General features: G+C 32.2%; 2 long non-coding RNA genes across 2 annotated transcripts; one reads left to right on the top strand and one right to left on the bottom strand.

The window, feature by feature from the left end:
* Window positions 1–7,911: 7,911 nt before the first annotated feature.
* Window positions 7,912–21,574, bottom strand: LOC124460236. Its single transcript, XR_006954167.1, has 5 exons — window positions 21,502–21,574; window positions 19,954–20,167; window positions 19,702–19,887; window positions 8,302–8,402; window positions 7,912–8,229 (listed from the first exon to the last, which is right to left on the bottom strand). It is a non-coding gene; the product is annotated as an uncharacterized LOC124460236 (long non-coding RNA).
* LOC124460235 lies at window positions 16,853–18,117 on the top strand. The gene is made up of 3 exons (XR_006954166.1): window positions 16,853–16,947; window positions 17,005–17,312; window positions 17,374–18,117. It is a non-coding gene; the product is annotated as an uncharacterized LOC124460235 (long non-coding RNA).

Genomic DNA, 21,574 nt, shown 5'->3' on the forward strand with positions numbered 1-21,574 from the left:
TATTTTATAAACTTTTGCATATTTAGGTTTTTACAAGAAATTTATTCATTCATTTTTTTAGAGAAAAACTTTGATAAGAGTCGAAATGAATGAACGAACGATGATAAAGCTTTAAAACATTTTTTTTTTTGGGTTCGTACCGCTTCCGGTCTAATGTACAATAAGCATTTGTTGCAAGCTTAAAAGTAATACAATAATGATTTTGACTTATCTAAAAGATGGCAGTTTTGAGTTTTATTTAATAAGAAATTTCTATAACAAATTTTTAAACATTTTGTATCCTCTGTGGCGTACTTATCTTTGTTCAAAAAACATTGTGCTTTCATTTTTGTTTTTGCTTACATTAGATTAATTTATATTTGAAATCTTTCGTTAGTTTTAAACCTACAAAACTAGACCCTTCTTATGGGACAGCTTTATTTTCTGGTGGCGGTCTAAATAGGAGATCGGCTTGAGATGTTGAGATTATTTTAGGCTCAGATGTTTTTCGTGGTTTTGAAAACTTTTGCAGTATCAGTCGGTGTTTTTTTAGAATCCCAAAACTAATCGATCTCACCTCTATGTATCTTTGCAATCCAACTTAACCACTTTATTTTGAAATCAATGCAGAAGTTTGGAATTGATTTAGAAAATGTGTTGATCGTCTTGAGAATTGTTTTATCATTTTATTTTATTTAAGAACGTGTGCTGCAAATTATGTTCAAATAAGCAATTTATATTAGTAATTTTGTTTTCCACTCATTATGGGCATTCTATATAAATATAAGATTTCGTTAAACCACAATCCTTCCATTATAGTGGATGAACTACCTTTCAGTATTGCTTAATAGGGATGAAAAAAATGTCACTTAAGTGGCGTTCGAAAACAACAGATTTATATTTATTTTTACAATTAGTAGTTCTCTATTGATCAACCGACTTGGGGTTTTAAGGCATATATTTTACATATGTTGTCTATCAAATATCAAACAAATGAATTTCCATTGTTTTGTTTTTCTTACCGAATTATATTGAAATGTACATATGTAAAAAGTAGTTTTCTACCACTATTACATATATAAAAATTAAAAAATCTATGAGTGAATAGCATTTGCCATAACTATCGCAAGTCCATTTCAATATTTATTGATATACTAATCTTGTTTAAGTTTATATGTAAAGCATCTTTTTGAGTAAGTCTTCTTGGCTAAAATATTTTTTTTTTTTTTAGAATACCTATGTCATGTTAAGCAAACTTTAAACTTATTTATCGCGAACTGGCTGCAAATATACATCCCGTAATTTTGAACCGATTTTCATGAGAACAAATGCGATCGGGAGTTGGGAAATTTTGGGATTTTTTTATACTAACTTAGAAAAAAAAAACATTCCCGGATGCAACATCTTCTGCTAACTTTTAAGACCACGAACTTTTTAAACAGCCCCAGTACCAAGGAAAAAAGGAGAACAAGAGGCTTCCAATAAGAAGGCTCACTCAATAAAATAAAAAAACTTTTAAAGCAACTGTTATTCTTTGTTGAATAATTGATTAAATTACATAAAATATATATCAAAGAAGGTAACTTTGGACACATCAAAGTTATCATACTCTTGCACATATCGAATAACGTAACGAATACATAACGAATCGGCTTGTCAGATTGATCATGGGGTCGGGAAATGTCTCCGTTTTGGCGTTACAAACCCCTGACTAACACCCTCTGGAAAGGGATAAGAAATATCAATAAAGCTAACTTTAGGGTAACCTTTATATACCCTTGCAATTCTTGAATAAAATATTTTTCTTCTTGAATTTTGTAGATCTGATGTTTTACATTAAAAACTATCTCATTAGTAAATTTCATAAAAATACTCAAAAAAATCCAGAAAATCATCCGCATCGCTAATTAGTTAGCTAAACAAAAAATAGTCCTTCGCCTATTACTAATTAGCGATGCGGATGATGTTCATACTTTTTCTCACCGATGTAATAAATGGCTTAAATACCAATTTTCATCTTAATGGCTTTAAAATTGGAGGTGTAAAGTTGAATTGCATCGACGGACGGACGTACAGACGGATCAAGAATATACATATATACTTTATGGGGTCGGAAACGTCTACATCTCTAGTCTTCTCTACGTTACAAACTAATTTTGTGATAACCGTAAGGGTATAACTAAATTGTATTGATTTTTGATCAAGCGTCTTAATAAATTTTCATTTAGTTCAAAATGAAAAGAAACTGAGTCTGCAGGGAATCATGTTTTTGTATTCCCTAGTTTTGACTAATAAAATTAACTTTAAATTTATTATTTATTATTATCAAAATTTTAAACTAACAACCGCTTAGATGAGTTAAACACGACAAATCAAACGAAAAAAAATATTAAAATTTTTCAAAGAAATTTTATATTAATTTGTGGCTTAAGTAAGAAAAAATGTTAGTTCGATGGTTAATAATTTTCTAATTAGCCAAAGTTAGTTAATAACTTAGTCACAAATATCTCTACTATTTACCTCTTTTCTATGGTTTATCTTTAGGCTATTTTAAATTCGAACGAAAACATTAAAAAGTATTTGAAAGGTGCAAATCATAGAGATTGATACAGGACATACATATCCCCACACAGCTTTGCGGGCCATCTTTCTTTCACACACAAAATCATAATGATTCGCCTAACCTACAACATTTTGGGATAATCTGGTCATGGCATCAATGTCATCAAATTAACAGAAATCCCTTAATAATTTATCATTTGTTCTGAGTTTCAGGTTCAGTCCTTCACAAACTTGACTCGATTCTGAGTATCGCCTGCTGTTCCAATCCTGGCGCTGACAAATTTGCCAGCTCAAGTTCATATTTTTCTTCCTTCCTTCCTTCCTTTTTTTTCTTTCTGCAAATCATGGCCAGGGCCAGAGCATAGATTTCGAATTCATGTGAAAATCTGCCACCCCAAAGATAGTTTCATCAGCTGTCTTTATGGTTTCCCTGTGTGTGTGTGGTGACAGCCTCCACTACGGCTACAACTTCATCCACTTGCAGAAACTCGTCCAATGAACAGGGAGTGAGGGAGAGAAATGGGAGTGAGTGCTGGGTACTGTTGGAAAAGGAAAATCAATGAATGATATTTCCTTTATGAGGCTCAATTATTTGTTGCGGGGATTTGGTTTTCCTTTCTCTACACCCTCCACACCCTCCCTTACCCACCACATTCACCATTTTGCTGTCATCTGGCCCTGTGTTCGTGCTTTATTGTCCTTTTAAATGCTTTGGCAAAATATTTTGGGTATTTGTGCAGTCTTTTGTCCTGTCGGCGCCGCAATAGAAGCAAGTACAAGAGCCAGAAGTCGGCGTTAATAATTTATGAATATTTGCTCATTTATTGTTTTGCATTATTTATGCCTTTATTATTTGTCTATTTTCATAGACATGAAGATGGTTCTTAACCTCGCTCGACGACTGGGTGAGGGGATGGCCAGCCAGACGTGGGTAAAGATTTTGTTTTGATTTTAATTAAATCGACAGTCGCCGCCGCTGCGGCTTAATTTAAAGTCATTTGATTTGTCCTAATCCCTCGCTATACCCTCTGCTCTTTTTCCATCTTTCGCGGCAGGAAACTGGCATATTAATTGCTAGGAGAGAACAGGGACTCATTTGTGGTTCATTGGTTCACACTTAATTGTGTGGTATATGATTTGAGGGAAAGACAATGTGAATATCTTGTTCTAATATCATTTATGTTTAAAAGATGATGTTCAGAGATGTTGGAAAATTCCAAGGCAACAATTGTGGTTGTTATTATGAGTAACTTTTAGAAGCAATGTTTTCATCAAATCGTTGTGGACTTGATTCTTATATACTAACCCTACTTGCTTACCAAAAAGTATTTGATGATCTTGAAATAAATTTACTAAATAGAGGGTTAATACTTTCTATCTATTATGCATTTAAGTATTTCTTTCATTGTATAAATGAAACTCTACTGTACATATGGTACTTTATCTATTGATTTTGTTTCTATGAAGTTTTAAGTATAGTGCTTTAGTGATTATTAATATCAAGTTGGAAATTAAACATTGCGTTTTAAGGATTAACCTCGAGACGGCTGAAGCACTAAGTGTAATATAAACAAATTCTCGCTCACTCAACCATTCATTATTTTTGTAGTTAGAAATAATATTTGGAAATACATTGTTGATAAGTTCGTATTTTGATGAGACAAAATTACCGATAGTCAGCAATTGCTCCGAGAAATCTTCAGCAGATGTATCATTAAGCAATGTAACTCTCATGTTTGTTGTCAGCTGTTTCTTCACATAGCGCCATAGATTTGACGATTTAAGGCAAGCGTTTATTTCATCGGCAGCCGTAGATCTTGGAATTACTGGCAGTATTTAGCGGAAATCGCCAGACAGTAAAATCCTTGCTCCTCCAAAACATCTAGAGTCATTGCGTAAATCTTTTAATGTTCTGTTAAGTGCTTCTAATGCACGTTTACGCGCCATTGTGCATTCGTCCCAGATGATGATTTTTGATGCCGCTAAAACTTTGGCCATTGCTGAATGTTTTACAATATTACACGTTGGTTCTTCAATAGTTTGAAGATTTAACGGTAATTTGAATGCTGAATGAGCCGTACGGCATCCTTCTAACAATGTGGCTGCTTTACCAGAAGAAGCAACTGCAACCGCTATTTGGATCTCGCCCGAACAGTTGCTAAAACTAATGACATAAGGAATGTCTTGCCAGTTCCACCAGGGGCATCTAGGAAATATAAACCACAATTTTCATCAGCGATTGCCTTCATTTAAGTATCATAAACTTATTTTTGTTGGTAATTCAACAGGGGTACATTCCTTTGAACTACTAAATCTAATTCCTGGTGATCATATTCACGTTCCCGTTCCAATTCTCGATTAAACGCGTCATTCATTTCACGATTTGGCGCTGGCATTCCTAACCTGATTAATAGATAGATAGATTAATAGATAATAGACCGCACATGAGGTAACACATATCTTCGATCAAGAGTAAAGCACGATTATGTATCTCCTCATTCATCTCCATATCGTGATTTCTGGAACTGACACGACTTTGATGTAAAATATCTTCTGACATACTATCCTTGTATTTGTGCCACAGGTTACATGGGTTTGATGGAAAACATCTCGAAATTATTATAGCGAATAATATGCGTAGATTGATAATGTGTTTCGTTTGATAATATGGGTTACTAAACACTACACAAAACACAATATACCAATTTTTCCTTTAGTTTTCACATTGTATATTACAGAGCACTACAATGACATTAAAACAAAAGTTGACTTTATTTAAATTGACTGTTAGAAAACGTTTGTAATGGGAAAAGAAATTGGCTGTTTTAAGGGGTTTTCCGGCAATTATTTATTGTTTTTAAGATGTATTCTACTATTCGGGGGCAAAGAAATCCAAAGGGATCAATAACCATGAAGATTGGTTCAGCAGATCTCGAGTTAACACGACTTTCTTTTATATAAATATATAGATATACTTTTTGCCACTCATAGGTAAATTTTAAAATAACATTTAACTTAACTTTCTCTTTTGACTTGCCCGAGTTGTTGCAGAAATAATACAAAAGAAAAGAATAAAAAACGACAAAGCATAAAAATGATAAATGAGAGCGATTATTTCCTTATTACCTTCAAATTAATACCGTAATCAGTTGGGAGCCGCACCTACATAGGTATCAGCCAGACAAGAAACCAACGAGCCAACCAGCCAAGCAACCAACCAACGATTTATTGGCTAAAAATGAATTACTGGGCAAAAGGGCATAAAAAAAAAGAATGCTAACAAAACATGCGGCCAAAATCAAACACAATCAAGCGAATTGGGTTCAGAGTTCGAGTTACACTCTTTTTGGTTGCACACCCAGAAGTGTCCTGGTTTTGATGTCCTGTTTGGTTAAAAATAACTAGACCATTTTATATTACAGGCAACCAACAAGCACCTCAGGTAAACATCGTTTGTCAAGAGGTTGGACGTGTAACCGACTCCAACCACAAACATTCATACATACATAGATACTGAGAATCCTTTTTACGTGGTCGGACCGGCCGTGCAATATAATAACAGGACTAGAAAATATTTGTTGACATTCCGCCTGGAAATTACCATAATTAGTTGGCTACGAAACGATACTGGAACTTGTTTGATCAGGGGGCTAGCACCACGTATTCGGGGATACTGACCACTGCCCTTAGCTAAAAGGATAATAATTAGAGCATATGTACGGATTGTGTGCAAATATTGACGCTCATTTTTCTTTTTCCCCCGTTTATTTTGTTTGTCGTTTGCCCTTCATTCGTCATTTTTTTGAAATATTTCCTACGAGTCGACAAAAGTGAAATTAATCAGTTTGATGGTAATATCTAGCTAAATATTTTGCTAGAAACATATGTAAGGATGTGTGCTTGCACTACTTTTATGATAAGTTTTGGTTAATGCCAATGAATTGGTTGCATAAGAAACGATTTTTTGGTTATTTAACTAGTTTAGTTAAAACTTAGAAACTATAAAAGATATTTGCTTGTCTCTGGAGATTCATCATTTTGTAAGTTGGTCACACATATTTTAATTTTTAACTTTTATCAATGCTTTTATGTTTTCTTACACTAAATATGTACATATGTAGGTATATATACCTAACTTAAAAATTTATGAAACATTTAGTTCGAAAAGAGAGTATATGTCAGGGATCTTTTATAATCCATAATTGATCTTTCTACAAATTTATGATTTTATAAAGACACGACATTTTTCTAAAGTCAATTCTCAAATTTAAAAAGGGTCTAAATTTCTAGCTGAAATCTGATTAAAAGTAGTGAAAACTATCAATAGGGAGTGAAATATATTTTAAAAGAACACTATATTAAATATACTTATAAAATATTTGACAATACTTCTGAATATAAATAAACATATATTTTCCTTCTTGGATAATGATGAAGTCTATCTAAGTCAATTAGCGGACTTAATTTAAAGATATCTTATTGGTTGGGGGAAATAATTCCTTATCGTCCTATCGTCTGTATTTCAAAGAAATAATAATAAGACAATACCAAAAAATGACGCCAAGCCCATGGGAAGTCATAATTTGGAAACAAGAATTAGGTATAAATTGACTTTTTCTAATGGGGTCATTTTGTGTTAAAAATATAAATTAAATATAGATATAAGCAAATATAAGAGCTTGGATCACAAAATTTAAAGAAAAGCTTTTTAGGTATAAAATAACTAAATAACTATAAATTATTGTTTACTAAGTGACTTGGTACTCAAGAAAATCAAAATCAATTTTCGAAAATCCCTTATTAAACTAAATAGTTCATTTGGAATGTTTTCATTTCGAACTAGTATAACAAAAATAATTGTTTCGATAATAAATCAAAAAAATATAAATTTTTAATTATTGATTTCTTTTTAAAAACTAATAAAGAAAAATGATAAAAAAAATATTTTTGGTTTTTTTAAATAAATATAGATTTATTGTTAATAAATAATAAAATATAAATTGCTTTTAATTTTCAATTTTTAATAGGATTATTATTAGATAACCAAACTGATTTACTGCATAATTATTAAATTAGTTAACTTTTTGAAGAATGCAATTTAAAAAGAAAATATACTTTAGAAATAGAATTGTCCAGTAAGCTTTCAGTAAGTATCTTATTTTTTTCGAGGGCTTACCCTATCGTCATATTTGCATTTGTTTAACCTTGGTTTTTAATAATAATATTTTTGTATAGGAGAATAAAGAAGAAATATATAGATTTTAGTTGAGTTACAGAATGACAATTTGAACTAATTTATTTCAGAATAAATTTAACAAAATATGTCAATAACTAAAGTAAAAACTTAATTTAGAAATTCACAGGCTCTGAACAAAATACTAGCCAAATATTCCAAATACTGCCCCAAAAAGTCGATGTCGATGCATATCTTTCAATTAATTATGTGTTTTGAGCTTATATGCAAACAGAAGTCTTAACATACCAGCAAATGCAACCATTCTGCTTCATGCTTCGAGGCATTTGTAGCCACCATAATCAAGAATTGTACAGGGTTATATAGTGAGAGAGAGAGAACGGAGAGTGGGGGGCAAGGGTCATATATCATCACACAAGGCAGGCAGTCAGACAGGCAGCAGGGCGCAACATATGTCCAGAAAGTGGTCGACCTCTAATAGAGGGTGATATTTGCTGATCAAACCAGAAATGTGTTAAAGTCATGAAACAAATCGAGGCCTTGTTAAATAAATAGAAATCAATTACCTTTTTTTTTTTTGCTTTTTGTTCTGCTTGGCTCCCTTTGAAATAGTTTTCATGGTTGCATTTACATACATATGTGTGTAGGAAGAGAGACACGTTCGCTGCTAATATACAAAATGAAAAGTCAAGTTTTAAAATCATTTATCTTGTTTTTCCCATTGCCAGTGCTGAGATGAAAAAACAAAAAAAAATGACAGAGGCACGACAAGAAATGAAGCCGCTAAATGAAATTGGCAAGAAGGAATCGTGCATGCCGTGAATGCCAAATGAGACGCAGCTGGGTGACAGTTTCCCCCCACCCACCTTCTCGAAGTGGACATGGACACCTTTAACCCTTTTTTTTGGGTTTACCCTTTTTGTCATATTATTCAAATTGAAACCGTTTTTGAGTGTACTTTTCGCATTTTTTAAGTGAAATTGAAATTGTTATGCCCATGATTAATTCACATGACCAAAAAAACGTTGACCCTTTCTCTCCTCTTGCCTACGACCTTTGACAAATTGTACTTGTATGCCTCAAGATGTGAAATTAAAAACGAGTACCTAATAAGAAAAAACAAAAATGTATAAAGTCTTGCCTGAAAATGGTGTCTAATATGCTAATTGAAATTAAAAATATCAACTTTCTTTTTTTTTTTGTACATCTGAGTTCTGTCATTTGTCATGGGTGTCGCACGTGTCTTTCAATTGGCAAAAAAAAAAAAAAATTTATAATTTTATTGATTGATGCTTTTGCAATTGCAAATCAATCACTTTTCGCGAATTTTTTAGAACATACAACATTTTTCGCAAATATTAAAGTTCTTCAAGTGGGAGCTGATTTTCTAATATCTTTCTGTTTTTCTTGCAGTTATGATCGATTCAAAAGGTTTAATGAAATTTATGATGTAAGTAATTTAGTAGTTTTGTGATAGTTTTATTTTCTTTTAATCAATTTTTATTCAATTTAAAATTCTGTGTCATTTTACATTTTAAAAAATGTATTATTTCAATATTTTCATTATTAACCGAGCGTGCCGTTTTATAGAGACAATTTTGACCCAAAGGCATTCTTCCAGGCCTGCCTTTCAGTTGATAGAATAGTTGGCGAATTAATAACTACTTACATTAAAATAAAATATTATTATTAAAATCGTATAATTTTTCCACTTTAATCAAGTTTGCCCATGATTTACACATAACACATATGTGTAAATACATATGAGTCTACACAGTATGGCTTATTTACAAAGTTTTTACAAATATTTGAATAATACATGTCTATGAACAAGCCATTCACGAATATCTCGAAAACGGTGGTTAAGAAACATAAACGGATGACTCTATCAAGTTCGTTCATTTAACAAATGTAAGTTTATTGTAGACTTTAATTCAATTGTAAAATGAAAATTTATTATTTTTAAAATATTTGTTATTTTGTATTGTATTCTCCAAATAACTAATTTCTTTTAAAAGGATTGGAAAATAAGGATTCTTGGGAAACGTTTTGGGTTTTTAAATTTAATTGTTTGTCATAAGATTTTGTTATATTTTGATTACTTTTTCAATAAGTCTACTTTAACAAGATTTTGATTTAGATGTGCACTGTAAGATACTTATATCAGTCATAGGCGGATGTAGGCGGGGGAAATGAGGGACCAAGAATACGATTTTTGAAACAAATAAAGAAGTTTTTAAAAATTCTGACGATGAAAAAAATTCTAAAATCGACCATTGCTTGTACATCATTTTTATGTTACAAGGCATACAAAAAGTTATAAACTTTTTGCAAATATTGAACACTTCCTATTGCATACATTAAGCAGCTTTTTTCCCCCGTTTTACAGTAGATTAAGATTCTTAAATCAATAGTTTCTATACCAGTTATATCTCATTTAGCATTTTATAAAATTTCGAATCTTTACTAATCTTTTGAAACCTTGTTCTGAATAACATATGTAGTTACCCTTGATGAGTTGGATATGATGATATCTTATTTTAATCAACTTCGACTCTTTTTAGAAACATATTTTAAATCATACTTACATATATACATATGTATAATAGCAATATGTACTTTATATAACTGAGATTTTGACATTAGAAGAGTCATTTTAGTGATTTTATCAAGTAGGATAATAATAATTTTTTACTTACGAACATATGTTCTTTTGAGATATCTCAAAAGAGATTGTCGATGTAGTTTTGGATAAAACAGTCCGATTAACAGCCGAAATTTATTATGACTACAAATTCAAGTAGTATGGCTTAAGTTTAATCAAAGCCGTTGCCACAGTTACCTCAATTTTATTGTGGCATTTTTAAAATTAATACCCATTATTTTCATATTATATGGATTAGCTTACTAAGCCGGGACGAGCGGTTTCTTTTGGTCCATCGCAATGTAGTTTTTCTAGGATTTCAACAGTATTTAAAAATCCTAATTTATGTATACTCTAGTAAAGTTTTTTCTATAAAAATAAATCTCTTTTCTAAATGTTAACTTCAAGTTATATCAATTATAATCAAACTAATGAGATTGTTTATTTTTAGGTCCTTTCTTCGAAAATTTCTAATTACAATTCCTTTTTAATATTCATAAACTTAACTTAAGTATCTACCTATTTGCTGAATTATGTAACCCCTCATACTTATGTATATAATCATTTTGGGTAAATAAAAATTGAATTCCCGCATTGTTTTTTGTGTGACGTGTGTCCGTTAAGTGTTTTTATTAGGAAAATTTATGGGCATATTTACCGTACTAATAATAAAACAGCGGCATTTTCATCTTAATTAAGTGCTTGGCTGTCCAAAAAAACAGAGTTCCCTGAGACACTCTCTGCCAGCCAAGACACGTGCTGCTTTTGAAGCAGAAAGGAAGACAACACAAAAAACACGCCCCATACCCAATAAGTATGGGAACCTAAGTAAGAAGATAGTGTGACAATAGAACGACTGTCATTGGAAAGTCAATATGAGGTGGCACCACCAAAGCCACCACCAGAATAACCACCATCATCATCGACATCATCATCGCTCTGACCCAGGCAAAAAACAATACAAAAATAAATACAAATATTGTGTTGATGACTTAATTGATTAAATGAATAAAAAAAGGAAAACACTTAATTCACACTCTGGGAACAAACTAAAAGAGAGGGAAGGACAGACCCTTCGGTAGGTGTTAAGGTGAGACCCCGACAATCCCCGGCGACTGCGACAATGAGGAGAAAAAAGGGCGTTTATCAATCAGACAAGCAAACAAATACATGAAATTCCCATCACAAGGATCAGTCTCTATGCGAATATGGATGAGGTAATCCACTCTTATAGACGATTATAATATCCGGTTACAGTTATGCTGGTTAAAAGCATTTTCTTAATTGAAATTGTTAGCTGGAAACTAAAAGGGATCTGAGAAAATACAGATAAATATATTTAAGGTCAAAAGATTTTGAAAGTTTAGTAGCAAAACCATACAAATTTGTTTATTTTTAAATAATGCTTGGAAATAGAATTTGTTTCTTATAGAATTATGTTTGAAAATTTCAATGAAACAAATAATTTTGTAACTCTCCATAAAAAAAAAAAAATGGAGTTTTAACCCTTATGCATACATGTTTCCATTTGGTAATAAAATCCTTATAACGATTTTATGAGATACACATGAATATTTTTGAAATAAATAAAGTGAATATACATGTATTTGTCAACTCAGTCAAAGACAGAGCTATGGCCTTATAAAATTTTGGGTATTAGTTTTTTATATTGGATGCTTGAAAATCTTTAAAACAACAAAAAGTGAAAATTTCTTAATGTTTATAAAAGTTAAAAAAAAAGTTTGGAAGGAATATTTTTGTTACTGACAGCGAAAAGGCTGAAAAGTAATTGGTAAATAAAATAGTTGAAGTAGGATATAAATCTTTTTAAAAAAAAGAAATCACTATGTACTCAAATTTTTTAAAAACCAGAGGGCCGGGGCTAATTTTGACCGCGTCAAAGTTTGTATACCCTTGCAACTATATTGGAAACTCTTTCCTTACATATAGCCATAAAAAAAACATTTTATCTAAAAAGGCTAATAACGAAGTTAAAGACACTGTTTTCGATCGATCGTTCCTATGGAAGCTATATGATATAGTCACCCGATCTTGATCAAATTTGGCACAGTCGTTCATAGGCGTAAGAAACTCACTAACATTCACGACAATAGCTCAGAAAATAATAAGTTTAACCTTTCTGCTTTAGCGCAAAGTTTCTAAAGTATAATTAAGTAGGGGAATTTTAAAAGATAGGACTCTATTGGAGGAGCTTGAGATCTTTGTTTTAAAGTTTGTTTCTATATTCGAAAGACTTAAGAAAATAATTCGATTGCCAATTTCAACTGAAAGAAGGAAATCTTATCCTCCACCTCACATTCGAATATTACAGCCAATAAGAAAAACCCATCCTAAGTTTGCTACAATCCTATATTAAAAATGTTTCAATTTGCCTTTCTTTCCACTCCTAAGAATGTGATGTGGGCCAATCTGACATTGTTGTGCGCTAACCAAGACTTGTTCTAATATTACCTTGACAAAATGCTTACATTTAATTGTGTGTGTGATAAATTAAATGCCAGCCCTTTTAACCCCAAGGAATGTGTCTTGGTAGGGATTGTGTAAAGTATTCGCATCTTTAGTTGGTTTTTCAATTAAAAGTTTTAAAAGTGTTGCAGAGGAGCCTACTTTCAAGTGCCTATAGTACTTTATATGTGTGTTTGTGTGTGTATGTCTCTAAATTTATTCCATCCCAACAAATGGCAAGAGCCATTTGATTGTTTTGTTACCCTTCCATTCGGTTGTTTGTGCTAGCAATTGGAAATCTCTGTAGGCAGACATCAGACAAGTGCAACAGCAAATCGAACTGAAAAGTAATTTTCATGTAAGAAAATTTTACACACACATGGCCCCCGGTTGCAAAGTGCAATCCATTTATGCATAATTCTTAATGTTTTCTCTTGCAATTTACTTTGTTTGGAGTGACTACTTGGCAAATAAATTTGCATATCTGTCCCAATCTCAATGAATGCATAATTCTATCTTCCTGCTTGGCCAGTGACAAATCCAATTGTCATTTACAAGAAAATGGCTCCCATTATGAACACAACTTGGAGATTTGAATTTGGAATGAAGTCTTAAGTCGTTACATCTTTTGACCATATGGAAACACTTGCATTTTGTTTTGTTTGCTCTTGAGGTCATTTAATTTTCCATTAAATTACAGATTTCATGAATAAACATTTGTATAAGAAAATGTCTACAACACTTTCCAAGACATCTGCAGGCAAGGAGTTAAATCACATGGCCAAAAGTAATTGCATTCGATATAATTTCCATTTCAAATTTGATTAATATGCATAGTTAGTTAATTCATTAGTTATATCGGGAAGTTGTACTTTAATAAATATATACATAGGCACATAAAAAAGATACTAAATAGTACATCCTTTAGGAATGGAACGATCTGATTGATAGGTGGGAAAAGTATAATGCTTTTGGATATTTCAACGACGGTAAGACCAGTAAGACGGAGCTGTCGAGATTTTGTAATTCTCTGCCGAGATTTACATTTAGATATGTAGGTATATATAACGGGAAAATTAACAGTTATAAAAAAACCCTCCTCCAGATTTGTTTAAAATGGCAAAAAGTTTAAAAATTAATTGTAGAAATCTGAAAAAACAGAGAAACTCAAATTAAAGATACATTTATTTGTCAATCGTAACAGAACAATTTGTAATTTTTTGTTTTAGAAAATTTTAGATGGCATTTCTACTAAATCGCCTTTGGTTTCTGCATTTTGTTGTGAACTGAAATCAATTTTAAATACATACATACATACATGTATATTGAAAAATTTAAACCCAAAAAATAAAAATAGTCAATAAAAATTATTAAAAAACAATTGTTCTTGTCAAATTTAGGTTACAGACACATAAAAAAGAATTTCTGAAACTGTTTAAATCATTGGCGGTCTTTTTATGTACAGTATTTTTCACAAATGAATTATCTAATTTTCTGTCGAACCTAAAAAAATTTGTTTAAGGTATATAATGAAAAGTTATTTTTCTGAAGTAATTTATAAAACTAATTAGATACTCTATTTTACTAATATCTAATAAAACAGAAAAGACATTTATTAAAAGAAGCACTCAAAACAGTTTTAGGATGTGGTTGGTCTTTTCTGTAAAAAACATTAAAAAATTTGTTATATTTTGTAACAAAGTCTACATTTGCTGTTTTTCATTAAACCAATTTTACGTTGTCCTGAAAATTTTTGGAGTCCGGTTTAAATTTAATTTAATTTAACAATGCCTTGAAGATCGACTCGTACTCGAGACAATTTCAAACAATTCTGACTTAAAGATTCACTGGTCCTATAGACAATTTAAAACAATTCTGTTACATAGTTTAATTAAGATGTTCTTCAAATCAATCAAAAGGAAAAAAGGCAATGAAGGATTTACATACTTACTTTATGCGTAAAAGCTTTGCTGCTAATAACTTTTTAGTTTGTGCTAAACAAAAAACACTTTAAGATATTTGCCAAATAAATATCGAAGTAAAAAAAAATTCTAAATAAAAGCAGCGAGTAAGAAGAAAAAAGTATTGCTATTAATAACTTTGGTACGAGTTGGAATCCTCGAAAACGGTTCAAATTAATTTTTCCTTCTAACACATCTAACAATATCTGACAATATTTAATATTTACCTATAAGATACTCTGCTAGGTAGTTGTTTTTTTTAATTAGAACATTGCGGCTTTAAGAATATTCAGTAGATTGAGAAAATGATTCATCCAAAAGATTGTGTTTTAAAAACTAGCTAACGTTAGTAAGTAACAAAATTGGCTAACAATAGGTTGAAGTTATTTCCATTTCTGTAATTTATTACATTTCCCTAGAAACTTGTCTCATACTCAAATATTAAAGTTTAAGTTCAACGTCTAATCGCATTTAAAATCAATGTAAAATAAATTATCTTGAACTATTTAGCAATAAATTAATCTTCATAAATCACATATCAACATCAACGAAGACAGACGACGACGACGAGCAATGAACCAGAATTTGTATAAGGTAAACTCACTCAGGTGATGCCCATTGCACTACATTAATTTAGAAACGAGGCATTGCCATCGTCTCCAACGTCGTTCTCGTCGTCAAGATTCTGTATAATGACAAAAGCAATTAATTTTGTGTGTGCCGCCTGGCAAATGCCAGGGAATTGTCTGCCCAAAAGGGGTGATGATCCACCATTTCTGATTACGTTCACAAATCGCTACAACAACTACCTGTGCTCCTACTACTCCACTCCACTCCACTCCCAATAGCCGCACCTCTCTCTACTAGCCCCCCACATGGCTCACACACACACACACATACACAATCAAAATTCCACAGCTTGAACCAGGTTGTAAGCTCTTTTGCAATTAATTATGCGAATCTGACGAATCTTCCTAAAGCGAGCGCAACTCTTCGACTTGACTCCATTCGCCCCGTTGTTGCTGTCAACTCCTCTGGCATCATCATGATTTACTCTCTCTAGGCTTCAAAGGATTAGGGATGGGGTTGAAGACTCTAGACTCAGACGACCTGGTTGTTTCTGTTCCTGGTGATGGTGGTGGTTTTGGGTGTTGGTGATGTTGCTTGGTTGCGGTGTTCCTTGGACGGATGTGGGGTACGTATTTTAGGTGTGGCGTTTGGGTGTGAATGCAAATTTAAAGGCAAAACTTCTGACTCTAATTGTGTAGACACAACCCTCGTAATTATACGCAATGGAAAAGCCATTAATGGTATTAAGAAGGGATTCACACATTCACGTAACATTTATCCCCTCCCCCAACCCACACACAAGAAAAGAGGTGAGGAGAGCAATGAGGTTAAGGTGACGAAGACTTATGGCTTATTCAAAAATCAATCTTAATTAGTTGTAACTGAGTATTTAATATTTTAAATAGTTCTTATGAAAAACAATAACTAGTCCTAATTGATGACTAATCTTTCTTGTATGTACATATGTAATTGTTGGTCGGGATGCTTTTTGGAGGAGACTATTATACTAAATTCAAAATGTGAATTATGTAGATTATTTAAACTATAAGTTATTACAAACACATATTTAATGGTTTGTTTATTCATAGGTAATATTAATGCAAATGATTAAACATTTAGAGTACTTTAAGTTTTCATACATTCGTTTGCTAGAAGTGTTCATCCAAATAGTATTCAAATAACTGAAAATTAAAAAAAAAAATTGGTTTATTTAGATTTCCATAAAAGTTTTGCAGATGTTGCAAAGTTGGAGATTTTCTTATCAGCTGTCTTTTTCCTTTTAAGAAAACTGTAAGTTTAAGTTATAGTTTTCATCTAAATATTTGCCGATGAAGATAGAAATAATATAAAATTAACAAAAACTCAACAATCTTTCATTTTTATTAAAAAACTATTAAAATGAATAAATGACGGCTTTCCGTTTCCGTTACCCAACCCTTTTCGATAGCTTTTGACATCAAAAAGTGTTGCACAACTCAAAACTTTTGCACGCTGAGTGTTGCAAAGAAAAGAAACCCTTCTTTTTAATACCTCGTGGTTTTATCAAGTTTTCTTTTGCGCTACGAAAAATGGTAAGTAACTAATTATATTAATTAAATCTATAGACTAAATCTTGGAATTTCTTGCAGAATCCATCTTACGTACATTCCTTTTATCTGGGCAATCTTACTTTTGACCAAAAACTGGATTACTTGGAGCTAATGATCAAGCAGCTGCAAAGTGACATTCAAGATTATATCACACATTTTGCTAAGGAAGAACGTGCCGAAAAGAATTCCGAAAACGAGGATGTCATCGTAGTGGACACTGATGACGAGCCTCAGTTCAATTGAAAAGAACTTTGGCAAATTGTAAAGCTGACTAAAATATGTACATAAATAAGTAATTATAATCCCTAAAAACTAGTTAAATAGTTTTAGTTATCAAGGGGCATTAGGTAAGATGGATTAGACTATGACAAGATGGGTAATGAATATCACATTTTCATCTCTTTATAGACGTGTTCGAATATTACCCGGAACTCTAATTTTGGAACTGGAATTGCTCTTTTTTCTTCAAGTTTCTGGACCATTTAAACATTCTCTTTAACAACATGCAGATGACACAGTTTTCGAATGGTATGGGAGGGCCAACACTAAACACTTGACAATATGACCCAAAACATTATGTTCTCCATACCAAATTTTCCCATTGCTAATTTCCAAAGAGACACAGTATTTTGTACCCACTTAATGGTTTGTTTTCGGTTGACAACTTTTCGTCTGGTTTTGTTGGCACTTTACATTTGTTTGGCCTGCGGTTCGAGTCGGTTTGGGTTGGATGGCCATCGAAAGGATAAGTTAAGGGCCTGGACAACAACTAACAACTAATTTAATACAATTAGTGTAAAAAGTTTTTCAACAATTGCCGCAGGCACATTTAAAGTTTTCAACGGCCGCAAATGTCCGTACGTAAATTTTAACTACCAAATAGTTTTAATTAAATTTATCAAATTATGACAGAAAATTCACTTAAAACTAAGTGCCAGCCACAGACACTTGACATTTTTAGTCAAGTGAGATGAAAAAAGTTCATTAAATTCAAAAATTTTCTGTTATCCCTGCAATCAGTCCTTTGTCAATTCAAATCCCCTTGCATATGTTTCAAAATCTCATTCGTATTTAGCTGCTTACCCTATGATTTCAATTTTTCTGTCTCTCTGCACTTGTTCAAAAATAATATACTAATCATAATAACACTTATGTATAAAAAAAAATCTTTGCAATCATTTTCATGGGAATTTTCTCCGTTTTGCCATGCCAGTTGCCTTTTTCTTTCATAGTGGCACGTGACCATACGGACGAACGCAGTTTGATTAGGCCGGAGAGGTTTTGGTCCACACAATACCATTTTCATATTCATCCGGTTATCATCGCTGGTAAAGCAACCCCAAACTTCTGCACCAGCCACCACCATGAGCCATTAGCCATCACCAGTTTCAACTGGTAGTGAGGGCGGCAGTTACGGATTAGACAACTCGGTTGCACAAATATCGGATTGCAGAATATTTTTCCAGAGAAAGAGAGAGGGAGAGGGACAGAGATGGGTGAGATACACTTGACGCGTGTGGATTTTGTGGGAAGCTTTGCGAGTGTCAAATTTTTATGACTTTGTTTGATTTCTAGCCGGCATAACGCCGTTAATGGAAGACACTTGTTCAACCCGTCGAAATTAACGAGATTTTTCTATTGCATAAAGTATCTGACTGTCTCTGGGTATCCGTGTAAAACGAGTAAATTGCATTGTCATTGCATTTTGGGAATTGAAAATCATGATTTATAAACATATAGTTGTTAATTGAAGTGGTTTCTTCTATTTAGTTTTGGTTAAAAGAATATACGTTGTTCAATTAAAAACTCGCCACTTCTACGGCCAAGTGACCACCTCAAAAGTAGAACTAGGTACCGGAGCATATGAAGATCTAGGATAAGATAGACATGTCTAAGAATGGTGTCTTTTTAAAAAAGTAGAGTGTGGTCTATCATGATCCTTAAATCTTTGACAACCAAATAAGTTGCATTAATTCTTTCTAGAGGGAAATTGTCCAAAAAGTAACTAGTAAATTGGAGAGAACTTCTGTTTCTTCGATGCTACTTACGATTTTCATATCATCGGCAAACACAAGAAGTTAGGAATTTATAAGTGCGGTGGGGAGATCATTTTTGAAAATGGTAAAGATAAAAAGGTGCCATCCCTGTGGGACGCCCGATTCAAGACATGTGGACGTAGAACGAGAGGATCTCCTAACTCTGCCTCCTCCTCTTGGCTTTGGATTTACATTTCATATATGTAGGTACTTATGAAACTGTACATGCCTTCTTGGTTCTGTTTGTGACATTCACTGAAACTTTCTAATAAGCCCAACAGAGAATTTATTCAATTTTGGAATAAATTGTCATGGGGGAGGTTGTCAGGAGGTTGTTTAGCCCCCTAAAAAGAAAACTAAGATTACAAAAACTTGGCAAATAATTATTAACCATCATTTTAACTGCCACTTGAAGTGAATCTAATAATTTAAATGTTCATACAATTTTTTTATGTCGGCCGTTTTTATAAAATATTCCAAAGGTTAAAGACCATTGCCATATTATAATTCCCTTAGCCAATATTTAACAGCAATTTTGTAGCTAGGCATTTCTCATATTTAACAATTAATCTAGTCAAGTTGCTTTATATATATACATAGGTAGGTATGTATGTATGATACATATCCATTTCTGGGGCTTTAATTAAAAAAAAAAACAAAAGAAAAGTAAATTAATTTGGTATTCCTGATTTATACATACGTCTCTTGATTTGCGTCCTGTGTTTGGTTGCTTGGCACAATGAGTTATTGCCGTAAATCACGTAGTGGGTATAAACCCGGCAGACAAACTATGAATTCACGACGAGCCGGATGAAACACTCCGGGTGAGGAAGACGATAAGGGAAGCTGTGCTGTGCCTGCGCCTGTGAACCTGTTTATTAGTCCTCTAATGCACAATAATACTTAGTGCTTTTGGGGTAGGAAATTATTCGGTTCCTCGGGGAATACTTACCATCCATGGGCTGCCAAATGTGACCTCTGTGCCACAGTCACTGCAACTTTGTCTCTTGGTTTTCGTTGGGATATATGTACATACATAGTTAGATATATTGAATTACGGAACACGTCTCGGCTTTCATGCGGCTAGAACTCACCAAGTAGGTCTCAGGATTCGCATTGAAGTTAATTTATGCTCTGTTGCTTTGAATTGTTGCTGACATTTCCAGCTGAAAGCGAAGTGCATAAATCAGTTCACTTTAGTTTCTGTGCGCTGCGATTGGAAAGTGTTGCAAACAAAACAATTCTCTCTGAAATCTGAAGCTCCACAAATTGTGAATCCGATTATGCGGTGAGTTTCGAAAATTGTCATCTATTAGCACAAATGGTCATAATTTGTAAGAAGAGAGAATCAGACGAGGAACACAGTCGCATTGAATTACAAATTATATTTTTGCAAACTCGGACAGTTGTTCACTTTTTACTTAAGCCTTGTGATAACAGGGAAGCAAATGTAATAATAATATGTATATAATATTTTTCGAACTCAATTATTGATTAAAAGAGTTGAAAATTTCCCCAAGGTATGGTCTGGAAAATTATCAAATGTAAATAGTAGGTTTTAATTTTTATTAAAATCATAAAATGCAAATTATTTTAGCATCTTCAGAGAAAAATGTACATTTTTTTTAAATGTTGTAAAAAGTATATCTTTTCAAAACAAAGAAATAATCAAATTTAAAAAAAAAAACAGAAATAACGAATTAATTGATTTTTTTTTTTGCAAAGTACGGTTCACAAAAAAATTTACTTTAGTTTGCTAAATTGTTAAACTTTAGTTGAAACACAATAACTTTTATTTGGTAAGAGCAATCAAAGAAACCAAATAAAAGCTTGAGTCCAAATTAGAAGATTTCCAATGCGGAAGTTAAGACATGAATAAAAATTGTTAAAAATTTTTGGTAATTCGACCTATTTCTCTGTATTTTTGCCAATTTCTAACCAACCTGCTCACCTTTTGTGCTGCCTATGATTTAAAATCTTACAAATAAATTAGTAAGATTTATTGACCTGAAGCCCCGCTAAAACCCAGTTTTTGATTAACTTCAATAAGGTCGAAATCTAGACAAATATTAAAAAGATATATTTTAATTGAATGGCACTTCGTATATTTTAAAACACAATCATCAAATACTTGGATATTTGAAAAAATAAATTAATTTCTTGGAAATTTGAAACAATATTGAAGATTGAAAGAAGTCTTATAATTTTTAAGTTATACTAGATTTTCAAGACATGAATTGTTCAAATCCCCAAACAATTGACTAAATAAAAGCTGTATTGAACTAAGTTTTATTGATACACTTTGTTCTTCTTTAACATTCTTTGTCCCGCTTGACAAGAGAACTTAATAATTAGCGTGACTTATATTTAAATTTAAACCGGTGTTCAAAAATATAGAAATATTTAAAAAAAATATCACTTACTAAAATCTTAAATTTGGGTTAAGAATTGCTAAAGTCTTTTAAGAGTTTTGAAAATTTTTCAAAGTTTTTGAACTTACATTGGTACTGTTCAAATGGTAATAATAATATGGAATAAAATATCTTTATCTCGGGTCAAATCTCAGAACTTGT

Source organism: Drosophila willistoni (genome assembly GCF_018902025.1).
Source record: "Drosophila willistoni isolate 14030-0811.24 chromosome 2R unlocalized genomic scaffold, UCI_dwil_1.1 Seg167, whole genome shotgun sequence".
Taxonomy (NCBI): Eukaryota; Metazoa; Arthropoda; class Insecta; order Diptera; family Drosophilidae; genus Drosophila; species Drosophila willistoni.